The sequence below is a fragment of the Periplaneta americana genome, chromosome 1 (assembly GCF_040183065.1).
Source record: "Periplaneta americana isolate PAMFEO1 chromosome 1, P.americana_PAMFEO1_priV1, whole genome shotgun sequence".
Classification (NCBI taxonomy): Eukaryota; Metazoa; Arthropoda; class Insecta; order Blattodea; family Blattidae; genus Periplaneta; species Periplaneta americana.
The window spans coordinates 216,538,773-216,558,125 of NC_091117.1; positions in this window are offsets into that span (position 1 = coordinate 216,538,773).

Here is a 19,353-nt window from a genome sequence, read left to right on the forward strand (position 1 = left end):
CTGTATTCCCCCTTGACTTACTTCTTACACGATAGCATCAAAATGGCAATCGCTAACACTTTCTGATTTTCGAGAAAAAAAGGGGAAGGGTTTAAACCACCCTTCCGCCGACATTCTTGCCGTAATAACTCCGCAGTACGTGTAGTCACAACAAAGCTGATGAGTGCGTTGAATACAGTTCGTCGAACTCTATCTTCAGTATAAAGGACAACTCTCTATCCCCGCGCGTTTAGACGGGAGAGGCCGGCAAAATTTCAAAAAATGGTCATTTTGACCTTCCAAAACGGACTTTTTCCTACACAAGGAGAACGAAGCGGCTCAGAGGCCCGCCCTTTTAACTGTACCATCCCGGCATCTTCCTTAATAATCACAGCTAAAATCCAGCAAATCCGTCGCACTTTTTTTTTGCCTTAATTTTTGGGTACCTAAAATATTTGAGTCTCTACTTCCGGAAATAATGGCCATACCGAGGAACGGCATGCGGCCCTGTATTCCCCCTTGACTTACTTCTTCCACGATAGCATCAAAATGGCAATCGCTAACACTTTCTGATATCCGCCGACATTCTTGCCGCAATAACTCCGCAGTACGTGTAGTCACAACAAAGCTGATGAGTGCGTTGAATACAGCTCGTCGAACTCTATCTTCAGTATAAAGGACAACTCTCTATCCCCTCGCGTTTAGACGGGAGAGGCCGGCAAAATTTCAAAAAATGGTCATTTTGACCTTCGAAAACAGACTTTTTTCTACACAAGGAGAACGAAGCGGCTCAGAGGCCCGACCTTTTAAATGTAGCATCCCGGCATCTTCCTTAATTATCACCGCTAAAATCCAGGAAATCCGTCGCACTTTTTTTTTGCCTTAATTTTTGGGTACCTAAAATATTTGAGTCTCTAATTCCGTAAATAATGGCCATACCGAGGAACGGCATGCGGCCCTGTTTTCCACCATGACTTACTTCTTCCACGATAGCATCAAAATGGCAATCGCGAACACTTTCTGATTTTCGAGAAAAAAAGGGGAAGGGTTAAAAACCACCCTTCCGCCGACATTCTTGCCGCAATAACTCCGCAGTACGTGTAGTCACAACAAAGCTGATGAGTGCGTTGAATACAGCTCGTCGAACTCTATCTTCAGTATAAAGGACAACTCTCTATCCCCGCGCGTTTAGACGGGAGAGGCCGGCAAAATTTCAAAAAATGGTCATTTTGACCTTCCAAAACGGACATTTTCCTACACAAGGAGAACGAAGCTGCTCAGAGGCCCGCCCTTTTAACTGTAGCATCCCGGCATCTTCCTTAATAATCACCGCTAAAATCCAGCAAATCCGTCGCACTTTGTTTTTGCCTTAATTTTTGGGTACCTAAAATATTTGAGTCTCTACTTCCGGAAATAATGGCCATACCGAGGAACGGCATGCGGCCCTGTATTCCCCCTTGACTTACTTCTTACACGATAGCATCAAAATGGCAATCGCTAACACTTTCTGATTTTCGAGAAAAAAAGGGGAAGGGTTTAAACCACCCTTCCGCCGACATTCTTGCCGCAATAACTCCGCAGTACGTGTAGTCACAACAAAGCTGATGAGTGCGTTGAATACAGCTCGTCGAACTCTATCTTCAGTATAAAGGACAACTCTCTATCCCCGCGCGTTTAGACGGTAGAGGCCGGCAAAATTTAAAAAAATGGTCATTTTGACCTTCCAAAACAGACTTTTTTCTACACAAGGAGAACGAAGCGGCTCAGAGGCCCGACGTTTTAACTGTAGCATCCCGGCATCTTCCATAATAATCACCGCTAAAATCCAGGAATTCCGTCGCACTTTTTTTTTGCCATAATTTTTGGGTACCTAAAATATTTGAGCCTCTAATTCCGGAAATAATGGCCATACCGAGGAACGGCATGCGACCCTGTATTCCCTATTGATTTACTTCTTATACGATAGCATCAAAATGGCAATCGCGAAAACTTTCTGATTTTCGAGAAAAAAAGGGGAAGGGTTTAAACCACCCTTCCGCCGACATTCTTGCCGCAATAACTCCGCAGTACGTTTAGTCACAACTAAGCTGATGAGTGCGTTGAATACAGCTCGTCGAACTCTATCTTCAGTATAAAGGACAACTCTCTATCCCCGCGCGTTTAGACGGCAGAGGCCGGCAAAATTTCAAAAAATGGTCATTTTGACCTTCCAAAACAGACTTCTTTCTTAACAAGGAGAACGAAGCGGCTCAGAGGCCCGACCTTTTAAATGTAGCATCCCGGCATCTTCCTCAATAATCACCGCTAAAATCCAGGAAATCCGTCGCACTTTTTTTTGCCTTAATTTTTGGGTACCTAAAATATTTGAGTCTCTAATTCCGGAAATAATGGCCATACCGAGGAACGGCATGCGGCCCTGTATTCCCCCTTGACTTACTTCTTCCACGATAGCATCAAAATGGCAATCGCTAACACTTTCTGATTTTCGAGAAAAAAAGGGGAAGGGTTTAAACTACCCTTCCGCCGACATTCTTGCTGCAATAACTCCGCAGTACGTGTAGTCACAACAAAGCTGATGAGTGCGTTGAATACAGCTCGTCGAACTCTATCTTCAGTATAAAGGACAACTCTCTATCCCCGCGCGTTTAGACGGGAGAGGCCGGCAAAATTTCAAAAAATGGTCATTTTGACCTTCCAAAACAGACTTTTTTCTACACAAGGAGAACGAAGCGGCTCAGAGGCCCGACCTTTTAAATGTAGCATCCCGGCATCTTCCTTAATAATCACCGCTAAAATCCAGCAAATCCGTCGCACTTTTTTTTTGCCTTAATTTTTGGGTACCTAAAATATTTGAGTCTCTAATACCGGAAATAATGGCCATACCGAGGAACGGCATGCGGCCCTGTATTCCGCCTTGACTTACTTCTTCCACGATAGCATCAAAATGGCAATCGCTAACACTTTCTGATTTTCGAGAAAAAAAGGGGAAGGGTTTAAACCACCCTTCCGCCGAAAACCTTGCCGTAATAACTCCGCAGTACGTGTAGTCACAACAAAGCTGATGAGTGCGTTGAATACAGCTCGTCGAACTCTATCTTCAGTATAAAGGACAACTCTCTATCCCCGCGCATTTAGACGGGAGAGGCCGGCAAAATTTCAAAAAATGGTCATTTTGACCTTCCAAAACAGACTTTTTTCTACACAAGGAGAACGAAGCGGCTCAGAGGCCCGAATTTTCAACTGTAGCATCCCGGCATCTTCCTTAATAATCACCGCTAAAATCCAGGAAATCCGTCGCACTTTTTTTTTGCCTTAATTTTTGGGTACCTAAAATATTTGAGTCTCTAATTCCGGAAATAATGGCCTTACCGAGGAACGGCATGCGGCCCTGTATTCCCCCTTGACTTACTTCTTCCACGATAGCATCAAAATGGCAATCGCTAACACTTTCTGATTTTCGAGAAAAAAAGGGATAGGGTTTAAACCACCCTTCCGCCGACATTCTTGCCGCAATATCTCCGCAGTACGTGTAGTCACAACAAAGCTGATGAGTGCGTTGAATACAACTCGTCCAACTCTATCTTTAGTATAAAGGACAACTCTCTATCCCCGCGCGTTTAGACGGGAGAGGACGGCAAAATTTCAAAAAATGGTCATTTTGACCTTCCAAAACAGACTTTTTTCTACACAAGGAGAACGAAGCGGCTCAGAGGCCCGACCTTTTAACTGTAGCATCCCGGCATCTTCCTTAATTATCACCGCTAAAATCCAGGAAATCCGTCGCACTTTTTTTTTGCCTTAATTTTTGGGTACCTAAAATATTTGAGTCTCTAATTCCGGAAATAATGGCCATACCGAGGAACGGCATGCGACCCTGTATTCCCTATTGATTTACTTCTTACACGATAGCATCAAAATGGCAATCGCGAACACTTTCTGATTTTCGAGAAAAAAAGGGGAAGGGTTTAAACCACCCTTCCGCCGACATTCTTGCCGCAATAACTCCGCAGTACGTGTAGTCACAACAAAGCTGATGAGTGCGTTGAATACAGCTCGTCGAACTCTATCTTCAGTATAAAGGACAACTCACTATCCCCGCGCGTTTAGACGGGAGAGGCCGGCAAAATTTCAAAAAATGGTCTTTTTGACCTTCCAAAACGGACTTTTTCCTACTCAAGGAGAACGAAGCGGCTCAGAGGCACGCCCTTTTAACTGTAGCATCCCGGCATCTTCCTTAATAATCACCGCTAAAATCCAGCAAATCCGTCGCACTTTTTTTTTGCCTTAATTTTTGGGTACCTAAAATATTTGAGTCTCTACTTCCGGAAATAATGGCCATACCGAGGAACGGCATGCGGCCCTGTATTCCCCCTTGACTTACTTCTTACACGATAGCATCAAAATGGCAATCGCTAACACTTTCTGATTTTCGAGGAAAAAAGGGGAAGGGTTTAAACCACCCTCCCGCCGACATTCTTGCCGCAATAACTCCGCAGTACGTGTAGTCACAACAAAGCTGATGAGTGCGTTGAATACAGCTCGTCGAACTCTATCTTCAGTATAAAGGACAACTCTCTATCCCCGCGCGTTTAGACGGGAGAGGCCGGCAAATTTTCAAAAAATGGTCATTTTGACCTTCCAAAACAGACTTTTTTCTACACAAGGAGAACGAAGCGGCTCAGAGGCCCGACCTTTTAAGTGTAGCATGCCGGCATCTTCCTTAATAATCACCGCTAAAATCCAGGAAATCCGTCGCACTTTTTTTTTGCCTTAATTTTTGGGTACCTAAAATATTTGAGTCTCTACTTCCGGAAATAATGGCCATACCGAGGAACGGCATGCGGCCCTGTATTCCCCCTTGACTTACTTCTTACACGAAAGCATCAAAATGGCAATCGCTAACACTTTCTGATTTTCGAGGTAAAAAGGGGAAGGGTTTAAACCACCCTTCCGCCGACATTCTTGCCGCAATAACTCCGCAGTACGTGTAGTCACAACAAAGCTGATGAGTGCGTGGAATACAGCTCGTCGAACTCTATCTTCAGTATAAAGGACAACTCTCTATCCCCTCGCGTTTAGACGGGAGAGGCCGGCAAAATTTCAAAAAATGGTCATTTTGACCTTCCAAAACAGACTTTTTTCTACACAAGGAGAACGAAGCGGCTCAGAGGCCCGACCTTTTAAGTGTAGCATCCCGGCATCTTCCTTAATAATCACCGCTAAAATCCAGGAAATCCGTCGCACTTTTGTTTTGCGTTAATTTTTGGGTACCTAAAATATTTGAGTCTCTAATTCCGGAAATAATGGCCATACCGAGGAACGGCATGCGGCCCTGTATTCCCCCTTCACTTACTTCTTCCACGATAGCATCAAAAAGGCAATCGCTAACACTTTCTGATTTTCGAGAAAAAAAGGGGAAGGGTTTAAACCACCCTTCCGCCGACATTCTTGCCGCAATAACTCCGCAGTACGTGTAGTCACAACAAAGCTGATGAGTGCGTTCAATACAGCTCGTCGAACTCTATCTTCAGCATAAAGGACAACTCTCTATCCCCGCGCGTTTAGACGGGAGAGGCCGGCAAAATTTCAAAAAATGGTCATTTTGGACTTCCAAAACAGACTTTTTTCTACACAAGGAGAACGAAGCGGTCAGAGGCCCGACCTTTTAACTGTAGCATCCCGGCATCTACCTTAATAATCACCGCTAAAATCCAGGAAATCCGTCGCACTTTTTTTTTGCCTTAATTTTTGGGTACCTAAAATATTTGAGTCTCTAATTCCGGAAATAATGGCCATACCGAGGAACGGCATGCGGCCCTGTATTCCCCCTTGACTTACTTCTTCCACAATAGCATGAAAATGGCAATCGCTAACACTTCCTGATTTTCGAGGAAAAAAGGGGAAGGGTTTAAACCACCCTTCCGCCGACATTCTTGCCGTAATAACTCCGCAGTACGTGTAGTCACAACAAAGCTGATGAGTGCGTTGAATACAGCTCGTCGAACTCTATCTTCAGTATAAAGGACAACTCTCTATCCCCGCGCGTTTAGACGGGAGAGGCCGGCAAAATTTCAAAAAATGGTCATTTTGACCTTCCAAAACAGACTTTTTTCTACACAAGGAGAACGAAGCGGTCAGAGGCCCGACCTTTTAACTGTAGCATCCCGGCATCTTCCTTAATAATCACCGCTAAAATCCAGGAAATCCGTCGCACTTTTTTTTTGCCTTAATTTTTGGGTACCTAAATTATTTGAGTCTCTAATTCCGGAAATAATGGCCATACCGAGGAACGGCATGCGACCCTGTATTCCCTATTGATTTACTTCTTACACGATAGCATCAAAATGGCAATCGCGAACACTTTCTGATTTTTCGCCGACATTCTTGCCGCAATAATTCCGCAGTACGTGTAGTCACAACAAAGCTGATGAGTGCGTTGAATACAGCTCGTCGAACTCTTTCTTCAGTATAAAGGACAACTCTCTATCCCCGCGAGTTTAGACGGGAGAGGCCGGCAAAATTTCAAAAAATGGTCATTTTGACCTTCCAAAACAGACTATTTTCTACACAAGGAGAACGAAGCGGTCAGAGGCCCGACCTTTTAACTGTAGCATCCCGGCATCTTCCTTAATAATCACCGCTAAAATCCAGGAAATCCGTCGCACTTTTTTTTGCCTTAATTTTTGGGTACCTAAAATATTTGAGTCTCTAATTCCGGAAATAATGGCCATACCGAGGAGCGGCATGCGGCCCTGTATTCCCCCTTGACTTACTTCTTCCACGATAGCATCAAAATGGCAATCGCGAACACTTTCTGATTTTCGAGAAAAAAAGGGGAAGGGTTTAAACCACCCTTCCGCCGACATTCTTGCCGCAATATCTCCGCAGTACGTGTAGTCACAACAAAGCTGATGAGTGCGTTGAATACAGCTCGTCGAACTCTATCTTCAGTATAAAGGACAACTCTCTATCCCCGCGCGTTTAGACGGGAGAGGCCGGCAAAATTTCAAAAAATGGTCATTTTGACCTTCCAAAACAGACCTTTTTCTACACAAGGAGAACGAAGCGGCTCAGAGGCCCGACCTTTTAACTGTATCATCCCGGCATCTTCCTTAATAATCACCGCTAAAATCCAGGAAATCCGTCGCACTTTTTTTTTCCTTAATTTTTGGGTACCTAAAATATTTGAGTCTCTAATTCCGGAAATAATGGCCATACCGAGGAACGGCATGCGGCCCTGTATTCCCCCTTGACTTACTTCTTCCACGATAGCATCAAAATGGCAATCGCTAACACTTTCTGATTTTCGAGAAAAAAAGGGGAAGGGTTTTAAACTACCCTTCCGCCGACATTCTTGCCGCAATAACTCCGCAGTACGTGTAGTCACAACAAAGCTGATGAGTGCGTTGAATACAGCTCGTCGAACTCTATCTTCAGTATAAAGGACAACTCTCTATCCCCGCGCGTTTAGACGGGAGAGGCCGGCAAAATTTCAAAAAATGGTCATTTCGATCTTCCAAAACAGACTTTTTTCTACACAAGGAGAACGAAGCGGCTCAGAGGCCCGAATTTTTAACTGTAGCATCCCGGCATCTTCCTTAATATTCACCGCTAAAATCCAGGAAATCCGTCGCACTTTTTTTTTTGCCTTAATTTTTGGGTACCTAAAATATTTGAGTCTCTAATTCCGGAAATAATGGCCTTACCGAGGAACGGCATGCGGCCCTGTATTCCCCCTTGACTTACTTCTTCCACGATAGCATCAAAATGGCAATCGCTAACACTTTCTGATTTTCGAGAAAAAAAGGGGTAGGGTTTAAACCACCCTTCCGCCGACATTCTTGCCGCAATATCTCCGCAGTACGTGTAGTCACAACAAAGCTGATGAGTGCGTTGAATACAACTCGTCGAACTCTATCTTTAGTATAAAGGACAACTCTCTATCCCCGCGCGTTTAGACGGGAGAGGCCGGCAAAATTTCAAAAAATGGTCATTTTGACCTTCCAAAACAGACTTTTTTCTACACAAGGAGAACGAAGCGGCTCAGAGGCCCGACCTTTTAACTGTAGCATCCCGGCATCTTCCTTAATAATCACCGCTAAAATCCAGGAAATCCGTCGCACTTTTTTTTTGCCTTAATTTTTGGGTACCTAAAATATTTGAGTCTCTACTTCCGGAAATAATGGCCATACCGAGGAACGGCATGCGGCCCTGTATTCCCCCTTGACTTACTTCTTACACGATAGCATCAAAATGGCAATCGCTAACACTTTCTGATTTTCGAGAAAAAAAGGGGATGGGTTTAAACCACCCTTCCGCCGACATTCCTGCCGCAATAACTCCGCAGTACGTGTAGTCACAACAAAGCTGATGAGTGCGTTGAATACAGCTCGTCGAACTCTATCTTCAGTATAAAGGACAACTCTCTATACCCGCGCGTTTAGACGGGAGAGGCCGGCAAAATTTCAAAAAATGGTCATTTTGACCTTCCAAAACAGACTTTTTTCTACACAAGGAGAACGAAGCGGTCAGAGGCCCGACCTTTTAACTGTAGCATCCCGGCATCTTCCTTAATAATCACCGCTAAAATCCAGGAAATCCGTCGCACTTTTTTTTTGCCTTAATTTTTGGGTACCTAAAATATTTGAGTCTCTAATTCCGGAAATAATGGCCATACCGAGGAACGGCATGCGGCCCTGTATTCCCCCTTGACTTACTTCTTCCACGATAGCATCAAAATGGCAATCGCGAACACTTTCTGATTTTCGAGAAAAAAAGGGGAAGGGTTTAAACCACCCTTCCGCCGACATTCTTGCCGCAATAACTCCGCAGTACGTGTAGTCACAACAAAGCTGATGAGTGCGTTGAATACAGCTCGTCGAACTCTATCTTCAGTATAAAGGACAACTCTCTATCCCCGCGCGTTTAGACGGCAGAGGCCGGCAAAATTTCAAAAAATGGTCATTTTGACCTTCCAAAACAGACTTTTTTCTACACAAGGAGAACGAAGCGGCTCAGAGGCCCGACCTTTTAAATGTAGCATCCCGGCATCTTCCTTAATAATCACCGCTAAAATCCAGGAAATCCGTCGCACTTTTTTTTTGCCTTAATTTTTGGGTACCTAAATTATTTGAGTCTCTAATTCCGGAAATAATGGCCATACCGAGGAACGGCATGCGACCCTGTATTCCCTATTGATTTACTTCTTACACGATAGCATCAAAATAGCAATCGCGAACACTTTCTGATTTTTCGCCGACATTCTTGCCGCAATAACTCCGCAGTACGTGTAGTCACAACAAAGCTGATGAGTGCGTTGAATACAGCTCGTCGAACTCTATCTTCAGTATAAAGGACAACTCTCTATCCCCGCGAGGTTAGACGGGAGAGGCCGGCAAAATTTCAAAAAATGGTCATATTGACCTTTCAAAACGGACTATTTCCTACACAAGGAGAACGAAGCGGCTCAGAGGCCCGCCCTTTTAACTGTACCATCCCGGAATCTTCCTTAATAATCACAGCTAAAATCCAGCAAATCCGTCGCACTTTTTTTTTGCCTTAATTTTTGGGTACCTAAAATATTTGAGTCTCTACTTCCGGAAATAATGGCCATACCGAGGAACGGCATGCGGCCCTGTATTCCCCCTTGACTTACTTCTTACACGATAGCATCAAAATGGCAATCGCTAACACTTTCTGATTTTCGAGAAAAAAAGGGGAAGGGTTTAAACCACCCTTCCGCCGACATTCTTGCCGCAATAACTCCGCAGTACGTGTAGTCACAACAAAGCTGATGAGTGCGTAGAATACAGCTCGTCGAACTCTATCTTCAGTATAAAGGACAACTCTCTATCCCCGCGCGTTTAGACGGGAGAGGCCGGCAAAATTTCAAAAAATGGTCATTTTGACCTTCCAAAACAGACTTTTTTCTACACAAGGAGAACGAAGCGGTCAGAGGCCCGACCTTTTAACTGTAGCATCCCGTCATCTTCCTTAATAGTCACCGCTAAAATCCAGGAAATCCGTCGCACTTTTTTTTTGCCTTAATTTTTGGGTACCTAAAATATTTGAGTCTCTAATTCCGGAAATAATGGCCATACCGAGGAACGGCATGCGGCCCTGTATTCCCCCTTGACTTACTTCTTCCACGATAGCATCAAAATGGCAATCGCGAACACTTTCTGATTTTCGAGAAAAAAAGGGGAAGGGTTTAAACCACCCTTCCGCCGACATTCTTGCCGCAATAACTCCGCAGTACGTGTAGTCACAACAAAGCTGATGAGTGCGTTGAATACAGCTCGTCGAACTCTATCTTCAGTATAAAGGACAACTCTCTATCCCCGCGCGTTTAGACGGTAGAGACCGGCAAAATTTAAAAAAATGGTCATTTTGACCTTCCAAAACAGACTTTTTTCTACACAAGGAGAACGAAGCGGCTCAGAGGCCCGACCTTTTAACTGTAGCATCCCGGCATCTTCCATAATAGTCATCGCTAAAATCCAGGAATTCCGTCGCACTTTTTTTTTGCCATAATTTTTGGGTACCTAAAATATTTGAGTCTCTAATTCCGGAAATAATGGCCATACCGAGGAACGGCATGCGACCCTGTATTCCCTATTGATTTACTTCTTATACGATAGCATCAAAATGGCAATCGCGAAAACTTTCTGATTTTCGAGAAAAAAAGGGGAAGTTTAAACCACCCTTCCGCCGACATTCTTGCCGCAATAACTCCGCAGTACGTTTAGTCACAACAAAGCTGATGAGTGCGTTGAATACAGCTCGTCGAACTCTATCTTCAGTATAAAGGACAACTCTCTATCCCCGCGCGTTTAGACGGGAGAGGCCGGCAAAATTTCAAAAAATGGTCATTTTGACCTTCCAAAACAGACTTTTTTCTACACAAGGAGAACGAAGCGGCTCAGAGGCCCGACCTTTTAAATGTAGCATCCCGGCATCTTCCTTAATAATCACCGCTAAAATCCAGGAAATCCGTCGCACTTTTTTTTTGCCTTAATTTTTGGGTACCTAAATTATTTGAGTCTCTAATTCCGGAAATAATGGCCATACCGAGGAACGGCATGCGACCCTGTATTCCCTATTGATTTACTTCTTACACGATAGCATCAAAATGGCAATCGCGAACACTTTCTGATTTTTCGCCGACATTCTTGCCGCAATAACTCCGCAGTACGTGTAGTCACAACAAAGCTGATGAGTGCGTTGAATACAGCTCGTCGAACTCTATCTTCAGTATAAAGGACAACTCTCTATCCCCGCGAGTTTAGACGGGAGAGGCCGGCAAAATTTCAAAAAATGGTCATTTTGACCTTCCAAAACAGACTTTTTTCTACACAAGGAGAACGAAGCGGTCAGAGGCCCGACCTTTTAACTGTAGCATCCCGGCATCTTCCTTAATAATCACCGCTAAAATCCAGGAAATCCGTCGCACTTTTTTTTGCCTTAATTTTTGGGTACCTAAAATATTTGAGTCTCTAATTCCGGAAATAATGGCCATACCGAGGAACGGCATGCGGCCCTGTATTCCCCCTTGACTTACTTCTTCCACGATAGCATCAAAATGGCAATCGCGATCACTTTCTGATTTTCGAGAAAAAAAGGGGAAGGTAAACGGATTTGCCACCACCCTTCCGCCGACATTCTTGCCGCAATAACTCCGCAGTACGTGTAGTCACAACAAAGCTGATGAGTGCGTTGAATACAGCTCGTCGAACTCTATCTTCAGTATAAAGGACAACTCTCTATCCCCGCGCGTTTAGACGGGAGAGGCCGGCAAAATTTCAAAAAATGGTCATTTTGACCTTCCTAAACAGACTTTTTTCTACACAAGGAGAACGAAGCGGCTCTGAGGCCCGACCTTTTAACTGTATCATCCCGGCATCTTCCTTAATAATCACCGCTAAAATCCAGGAAATCCGTCGCAATTTTTTTTCCTTAATTTTTGGGTACCTAAAATATTTGAGTCTCTAATTCCGGAAATAATGGCCATACCGAGGAACGGCATGCGGCCCTGTATTCCCCCTTGACTTACTTCTTCCACGATAGCATCAAAATGGCAATCTGATTTTCGAGAAAGAAAGGGGAAGGGTTTAAACCACCCTTCCGCCGACATTCTTGCCGCAATAACTCCGCAGTACGTGTAGTCACAACAAAGCTGATGAGTGCGTTGAATACAGCTCGTCGAACTCTATCTTCAGTATAAAGGACCACTCTCTATCCCCGCGAGGTTAGACGGGAGAGGCCGGCAAAATTTCAAAAAATGGTCATTTTGACCTTCCAAAACAGACTTTTTTCTACACAAGGAGAACGAAGCGGTCAGAGGCCCGACCTTTTAACTGTAGCATCCCGGCATCTTCCTTAATAATCACCGCTAAAATCCAGGAAATCCGTCGCACTTTTTTTTTGCCTTAATTTTTGGGTACCTAAAATATTTGAGTCTCTAATTCCGGAAATAATGGCCATACCGAGGAACGGCATGCGGCCCTGTATTCCCCCTTGACTTACTTCTTCCACGATAGCATCAAAATGGCAATCGCGAACACTTTCTGATTTTCGAGAAAAAAAGGGGAAGGGTTTAAACCACCCTTCCGCCGACATTCTTGCCGCAATAACTCCGCAGTACGTGTAGTCACAACAAAGCTGATGAGTGCGTTGAATACAGCTCGTCGAACGCTATCTTCAGTATAAAGGACAACTCTCTATCCCCGCGCGTTTAGACGGGAGAGGCCGGCAAAATTTCAAAAAATGGTCATTTTGACCTTCCAAAACAGACTTTTTTCTACACAAGGAGAACGAAGCGGCTCAGAGGCCCGACCTTTTAAATGTAGCATCCCGGCATCTTCCTTAATAATCACCGCTAAAATCCAGCAAATCCGTCGCACTTTTTTTTGCCTTAATTTTTGGGTACCTAAAATATTTGAGTCTCTACTTCCGGAAATAATGGCCATACCGAGGAACGGCATGCGGCCCTGTATTCCCCCTTGACTTACTTCTTACACGATAGCATCAAAATGGCAATCGCTAACACTTTCTGATTTTCGAGAAAAAAAGGGGAAGAGTTTAAACCACCCTTCCGCCGACATTCTTGCCGCAATAACTCCGCAGTACGTGTAGTCACAACAAAGCTGATGAGTGCGTTGAATACAGCTCGTCGAACTCTATCTTCAGTATAAAGGACAACTCTCTATCCCCGCGCGTTTAGACGGGAGAGGCCGGCAAAATTTCAAAAAATGGTCATTTTGACCTTCCAAAACGGACTTTTTCCTACACAAGGAGAACGAAGCGGCTCAGAGGCCCGCCCTTTTAACTGTACCATCCCGGCATCTTCCTTAATAATCACAGCTAAAATCCAGCAAATCCGTCGCACTTTTTTTTTGCCTTAATTTTTGGGTACCTAAAATATTTGAGTCTCTACTTCCGGAAATATTGGCCATACCGAGGAACGGCATGCGGCCCTGTATTCCCCCTTGACTTACTTCTTACACGATAGCATCAAAATGGCAATCGCTAACACTTTCTGATTTTCGAGAAAAAAAGGGGATGGGTTTAAACCACCCTTCCGCCGACATTCTTGCCGCAATAACTCCGCAGTACGTGTAGTCACAACAAAGCTGATGAGTGCGTTGAATACAGCTCGTCGAACTCTATCTTCAGTATAAAGGACAACTCTCTATACCCGCGCGTTTAGACGGGAGAGGCCGGCAAAATTTCAAAAAATGGTCATTTTGACCTTCCAAAACAGACTTTTTTCTACACAAGGAGAACGAAGCGGTCAGAGGCCCGACCTTTTAACTGTAGCATCCCGGCATCTTCCTTAATAGTCACCGCTAAAATCCAGGAAATCCGTCGCACTTTTTTTTTGCCTTAATTTTTGGGTACCTAAAATATTTGAGTCTCTAATTCCGGAAATAATGGCCATACCGAGGAACGGCATGCGGCCCTGTATTCCCCCTTGACTTACTTCTTCCACGATAGCATCAAAATGGCAATCGCGAACACTTTCTGATTTTCGAGAAAAAAAGGGGAAGGGTTTAAACCACCCTTCCGCCGACATTCTTGCCGCAATAACTCCGCAGTACGTGTAGTCACAACAAAGCTGATGAGTGCGTTGAATACAGCTCGTCGAACTCTATCTTCAGTATAAAGGACAACTCTCTATCCCCGCGCGTTTAGACGGTAGAGACCGGCAAAATTTAAAAAAATGGTCATTTTGACCTTCCAAAACAGACTTTTTTCTACACTAGGAGAACGAAGCGGCTCAGAGGCCCGACCTTTTAAATGTAGCATCCCGGCATCTTCCTTAATAATCACCGCTAAAATCCAGCAAATCCGTCGCACTTTTTTTTGCCTTAATTTTTGGGTACCTAAAATATTTGAGTCTCTACTTCCGGAAATAATGGCCATACCGAGGAACGGCATGCGGCCCTGTATTCCCCCTTGACTTACTTCTTACACGATAGCATCAAAATGGCAATCGCTAACACTTTCTGATTTTCGAGAAAAAAAGGGGAAGGGTTTAAACCACCCTTCCGCCGACATTCTTGCCGCAATAACTCCGCAGTACGTGTAGTCACAACAAAGCTGATGAGTGCGTTGAATACAGCTCGTCGAACTCTATCTTCAGTATAAAGGACAGCTCTCTATCCCCGCGCGTTTAAACGGGAGAGGCCGGCAAAATTTCAAAAAATGGTCATTTTGACCTTCCAAAACGGACTTTTTCCTACACAAGGAGAACGAAGCGGCTCAGAGGCCCGCCCTTTTAACTGTAGCATTACGGCATCATCCTTAACAACCACCGCTAAAATCCAGCAAATCCGTCGCACTTTTTTTTTGCCTTAATTTTTGGGTACCTAAAATATTTGAGTCTCTACTTCCGGAAATAATGGCCATACCGAGGAACGGCATGCGGCCCTGTATTCCCCCTTGACTTACTTCTTACACGATAGCATCAAAATGGCAATCGCTAACACTTTCTGATTTTCGAGAAAAAAAGGGGAAGGGTTTAAACCACCCTTCCGCCGACATTCTTGCCGCAATAACTCCGCAGTACGTGTAGTCACAACAAAGATGATGAGTGCGTTGAATACAGCTCGTCGAACTCTATCTTCTGTATAAAGGACAACTCTCTATCCCCGCGCGTTTAGACGGTAGAGACCGGCAAAATTTCAAAAAATGGTCATTTTGACCTTCCAAAACAGACTTTTTTCTACACAAGGAGAACGAAGCGGCTCAGAGGCCCGACCTTTTAAATGTAGCATCCCGGCATCTTCCTTAATAATCACCGCTAAAATCCAGCAAATCCGTCGCACTTTTTTTTGCCTTAATTTTTGGGTACCTAAAATATTTGAGTCTCTACTTCCGGAAATAATGGCCATACCGAGGAACGGCATGCGGCCCTGTATTCCCCCTTGACTTACTTCTTACACGATAGCATCAAAATGGCAATCGCTAACACTTTCTGATTTTCGAGAAAAAAAGGGGAAGGGTTTAAACCACCCTTCCGCCGACATTCTTGCCGCAATAACTCCGCAGTACGTGTAGTCACAACAAAGCTGATGAGTGCGTTGAATACAGCTCGTCGAACTCTATCTTCAGTATAAAGGACAACTCTCTATCCCCGCGCGTTTAAACGGGAGAGGCCGGCAAAATTTCAAAAAATGGTCATTTTGACCTTCCAAAACGGACTTTTTCCTACAAAAGGAGAAAGAAGCGGCTCAGAGGCCCGCCCTTTTAACTGTAGCATCCCGGCATCTTCCTTAACAACCACCGCTAAAATCCAGCAAATCCGTCGCACTTTTTTTTTGCCTTAATTTTTGGGTACCTAAAATATTTGAGTCTCCACTTCCGGAAATAATGGCCATACCGAGGAACGGCATGCGGCCCTGTATTCCCCCTTGACTTACTTCTTACACGATAGCATCAAAATGGCAATCGCTAACACTTTCTGATTTTCGAGAAAAAAAGGGGAAGGGTTTAAACCACCCTTCCGCCGACATTCTTGCCGCAATAACTCCGCAGTACGTGTAGTCACAACAAAGCTGATGAGTGCGTAGAATACAGCTCGTCGAACTCTATCTTCAGTATAACGGACAACTCTCTATCCCCGCGCGTTTAGACGGTAGAGACCGGCAAATTTTAAAAAAAATGGTCATTTTGACCTTCCAAAACAGACTTTTTTCTACACAAGGAGAACGAAGCGGCTCAGAGGCCCGACCTTTTAACTGTAGCATCCCGGCATCTTCCATAATAATCACCGCTAAAATCCAGGAATTCCGTCGCACTTTTTTTTTGCCATAATTTTTGGGTACCTAAAATATTTGAGTCTCTAATTCCGGAAATAATGGCCATACCGAGGAACGGCATGCGACCCTGTATTCCCTATTGATTTACTTCTTATACGATAGCATCAAAATGGCAATCGCGAAAACTTTCTGATTTTCGAGAAAAAAAGGGGAAGGGTTTAAACCACCCTTCCGCCGACATTCTTGCCGCAATAACTCCGCAGTACGTTTAGTCACAACAAAGCTGATGAGTGCGTTGAATACAGCTCGTCGAACTCTATCTTCAGTATAAAGGACAACTCTCTATCCCCGCGCGTTTAGACGGCAGAGGCCGGCAAAATTTCAAAAAATGGTCATTTTGACCTTCCAAAACAGACTTTTTTCTACACAAGGAGAACGAAGCGGCTCAGAGGCCCGACCTTTTAAATGTAGCATCCCGGCATCTTCCTTAATAATCACCGCTAAAATCCAGGAAATCCGTCGCACTTTTTTTTTTGCCTTAATTTTTGGGTACCTAAATTATTTGAGTCTCTAATTCCGGAAATAATGGCCATACCGAGGAACGGCATGCGACCCTGTATTCCCTATTGATTTACTTCTTACACGATAGCATCAAAATAGCAATCGCGAACACTTTCTGATTTTTCGCCGACATTCTTGCCGCAATAACTCCGCAGTACGTGTAGTCACAACAAAGCTGATGAGTGCGTTGAATACAGCTCGTCGAACTCTATCTTCAGTATAAAGGACAACTCTCTATCCCCCCGAGGTTAGACGGGAGAGGCCGGCAAAATTTCAAAAAATGGTCATTTTGACCTTCCAAAACAGACTTTTTTCTACACAAGGAGAACGAAGCGGCTCTGAGGCCCGACCTTTTAACTGTATCATCCCGGCATCTTCCTTAATAATCACCGCTAAAATCCAGGAAATCCGTCGCACTTTTTTTTTGCCTTAATTTTTGGGTACCTAAAATATTTGAGTCTCTAATTCCGGAAATAATGGCCTTACCGAGGAAAGGCATGCGGCCCTGTATTCCCCCTTGACTTACTTCTTCCACGATAGCATCAAAATTGCAATCGCTAACACTTTCTGATTTTCGAGAAAAAAAGGGGTAGGGTTTAAACCACCCTTCCGCCGACATTCTTGCCGCAATATCTCCGCAGTACGTGTAGTCACAACAAAGCTGATGAGTGCGTTGAATACAACTCGTCGAACTCTATCTTTAGTATAAAGGACAACTCTCTATCCCCGCGCGTTTAGACGGGAGAGGCGGGCAAAATTTCAAAAAATGGTCATTTTGACCTTCCAAAACAGACTTTTTTCTACACAAGGAGAACGAAGCGGCTCAGAGGCCCGACCTTTTAACTGTAGCATCCCGGCATCTTCCTTAATAATCACCGCTAAAATCCAGGAAATCCGTCGCACTTTTTTTTTGCCTTAATTTTTGGGTACCTAAAATATTTGAGTCTCTAATTCCGGAAATAATGGCCATACCGAGGAACGGCATGCGACTCTGTATTCCCTATTGATTTACTTCTTACACGATAGCATCAAAATGGCAATCGCGAACTTTTTCTGATTTTCGAGAAAAAAAGGGGAAGGGTTTAAACTACCCTTCCGCCGACATTCTTGCCGCAATAACTCCGCAGTACGTGTAGTCACAACAAAGCTGATGAGTGCGTTGAATACAGCTCGTCGAACTCTATCTTCAGTATAAAGGACAACTCACTATCCCCGCGCGTTTAGACGGCAGAGGCCGGCAAAATTTCAAAAAATGGTCATTTTGACCTTCCAAAACAGACTTTTTTCTACACAAGGAGAACGAAGCGGCTCAGAGGCCCGACCTTTTAAATGTAGCATCCCGGCATCTTCCTTAATAATCACCGCTAAAATCCAGGAAATCCGTCGCACTTTTTTTTTGCCTTAATTTTTGGGTACCTAAATTATTTGAGTCTCTAATTCCGGAAATAATGGCCATACCGAGGAACGGCATGCGACCCTGTATTCCCTATTGATTTACTTCTTACACGATAGCATCAAAATAGCAATCGCGAACACTTTCTGATTTTTCGCCGACATTCTTGCCGCAATAACTCCGCAGTACGTGTAGTCACAACAAAGCTGATGAGTGCGTTGAATACAGCTCGTCGAACTCTATCTTCAGTATAAAGGACAACTCTCTATCCCCCCGAGGTTAGACGGGAGAGGCCGGCAAAATTTCAAAAAATGGTCATTTTGACCTTCCAAAACAGACTTTTTTCTACACAAGGAGAACGAAGCGGCTCTGAGGCCCGACCTTTTAACTGTATCATCCCGGCATCTTCCTTAATAATCACAGCTAAAATCCAGCAAATCCGTCGCACTTTTTTTTTGCCTTAATTTTTGGGTACCTAAAATATTTGAGTCTCTACTTCCGGAAATATTGGCCATACCGAGGAACGGCATGCGGCCCTGTATTCCCCCTTGACTTACTTCTTCCACGATAGCATCAAAATGGCAATCGCGAACACTTTCTGATTTTCGAGAAAAAAAGGGGAAGGGTTTAAACCACCCTTCCGCCGACATTCTTGCCGCAATAACTCCGCAGTACGTGTAGTCACAACAAAGCTGATGAGTGCGTTGAATACAGCTCGTCGAACTCTATCTTCAGTATAAAGGACAACTCTCTATCCCCGCGCGTTTAGACGGGAGAGGCCGGCAAAATTTCAAAAAATGGTCATTTTGACCTTCCAAAACAGACTTTTTTCTACACAAGGAGAACGAAGCGGCTCTGAGGCCCGACCTTTTAACTGTATCATCCCGGCATCTTCCTTAATAATCACCGCTAAAATCCAGCAAATCCGTCGCACTTTTTTTTTGCCTTAATTTTTGGGTACCTAAAATATTTGAGTCTCTAATTCCGGAAATAATGGCCTTACCGAGGAAAGGCATGCGGCCCTGTATTCCCCCTTGACTTACTTGTTCCACGATAGCATCAAAATGGCAATCGCTAACACTTTCTGATTTTCGAGAAAAAAAGGGGTAGGGTTTAAACCACCCTTCCGCCGACATTCTTGCCGCAATATCTCCGCAG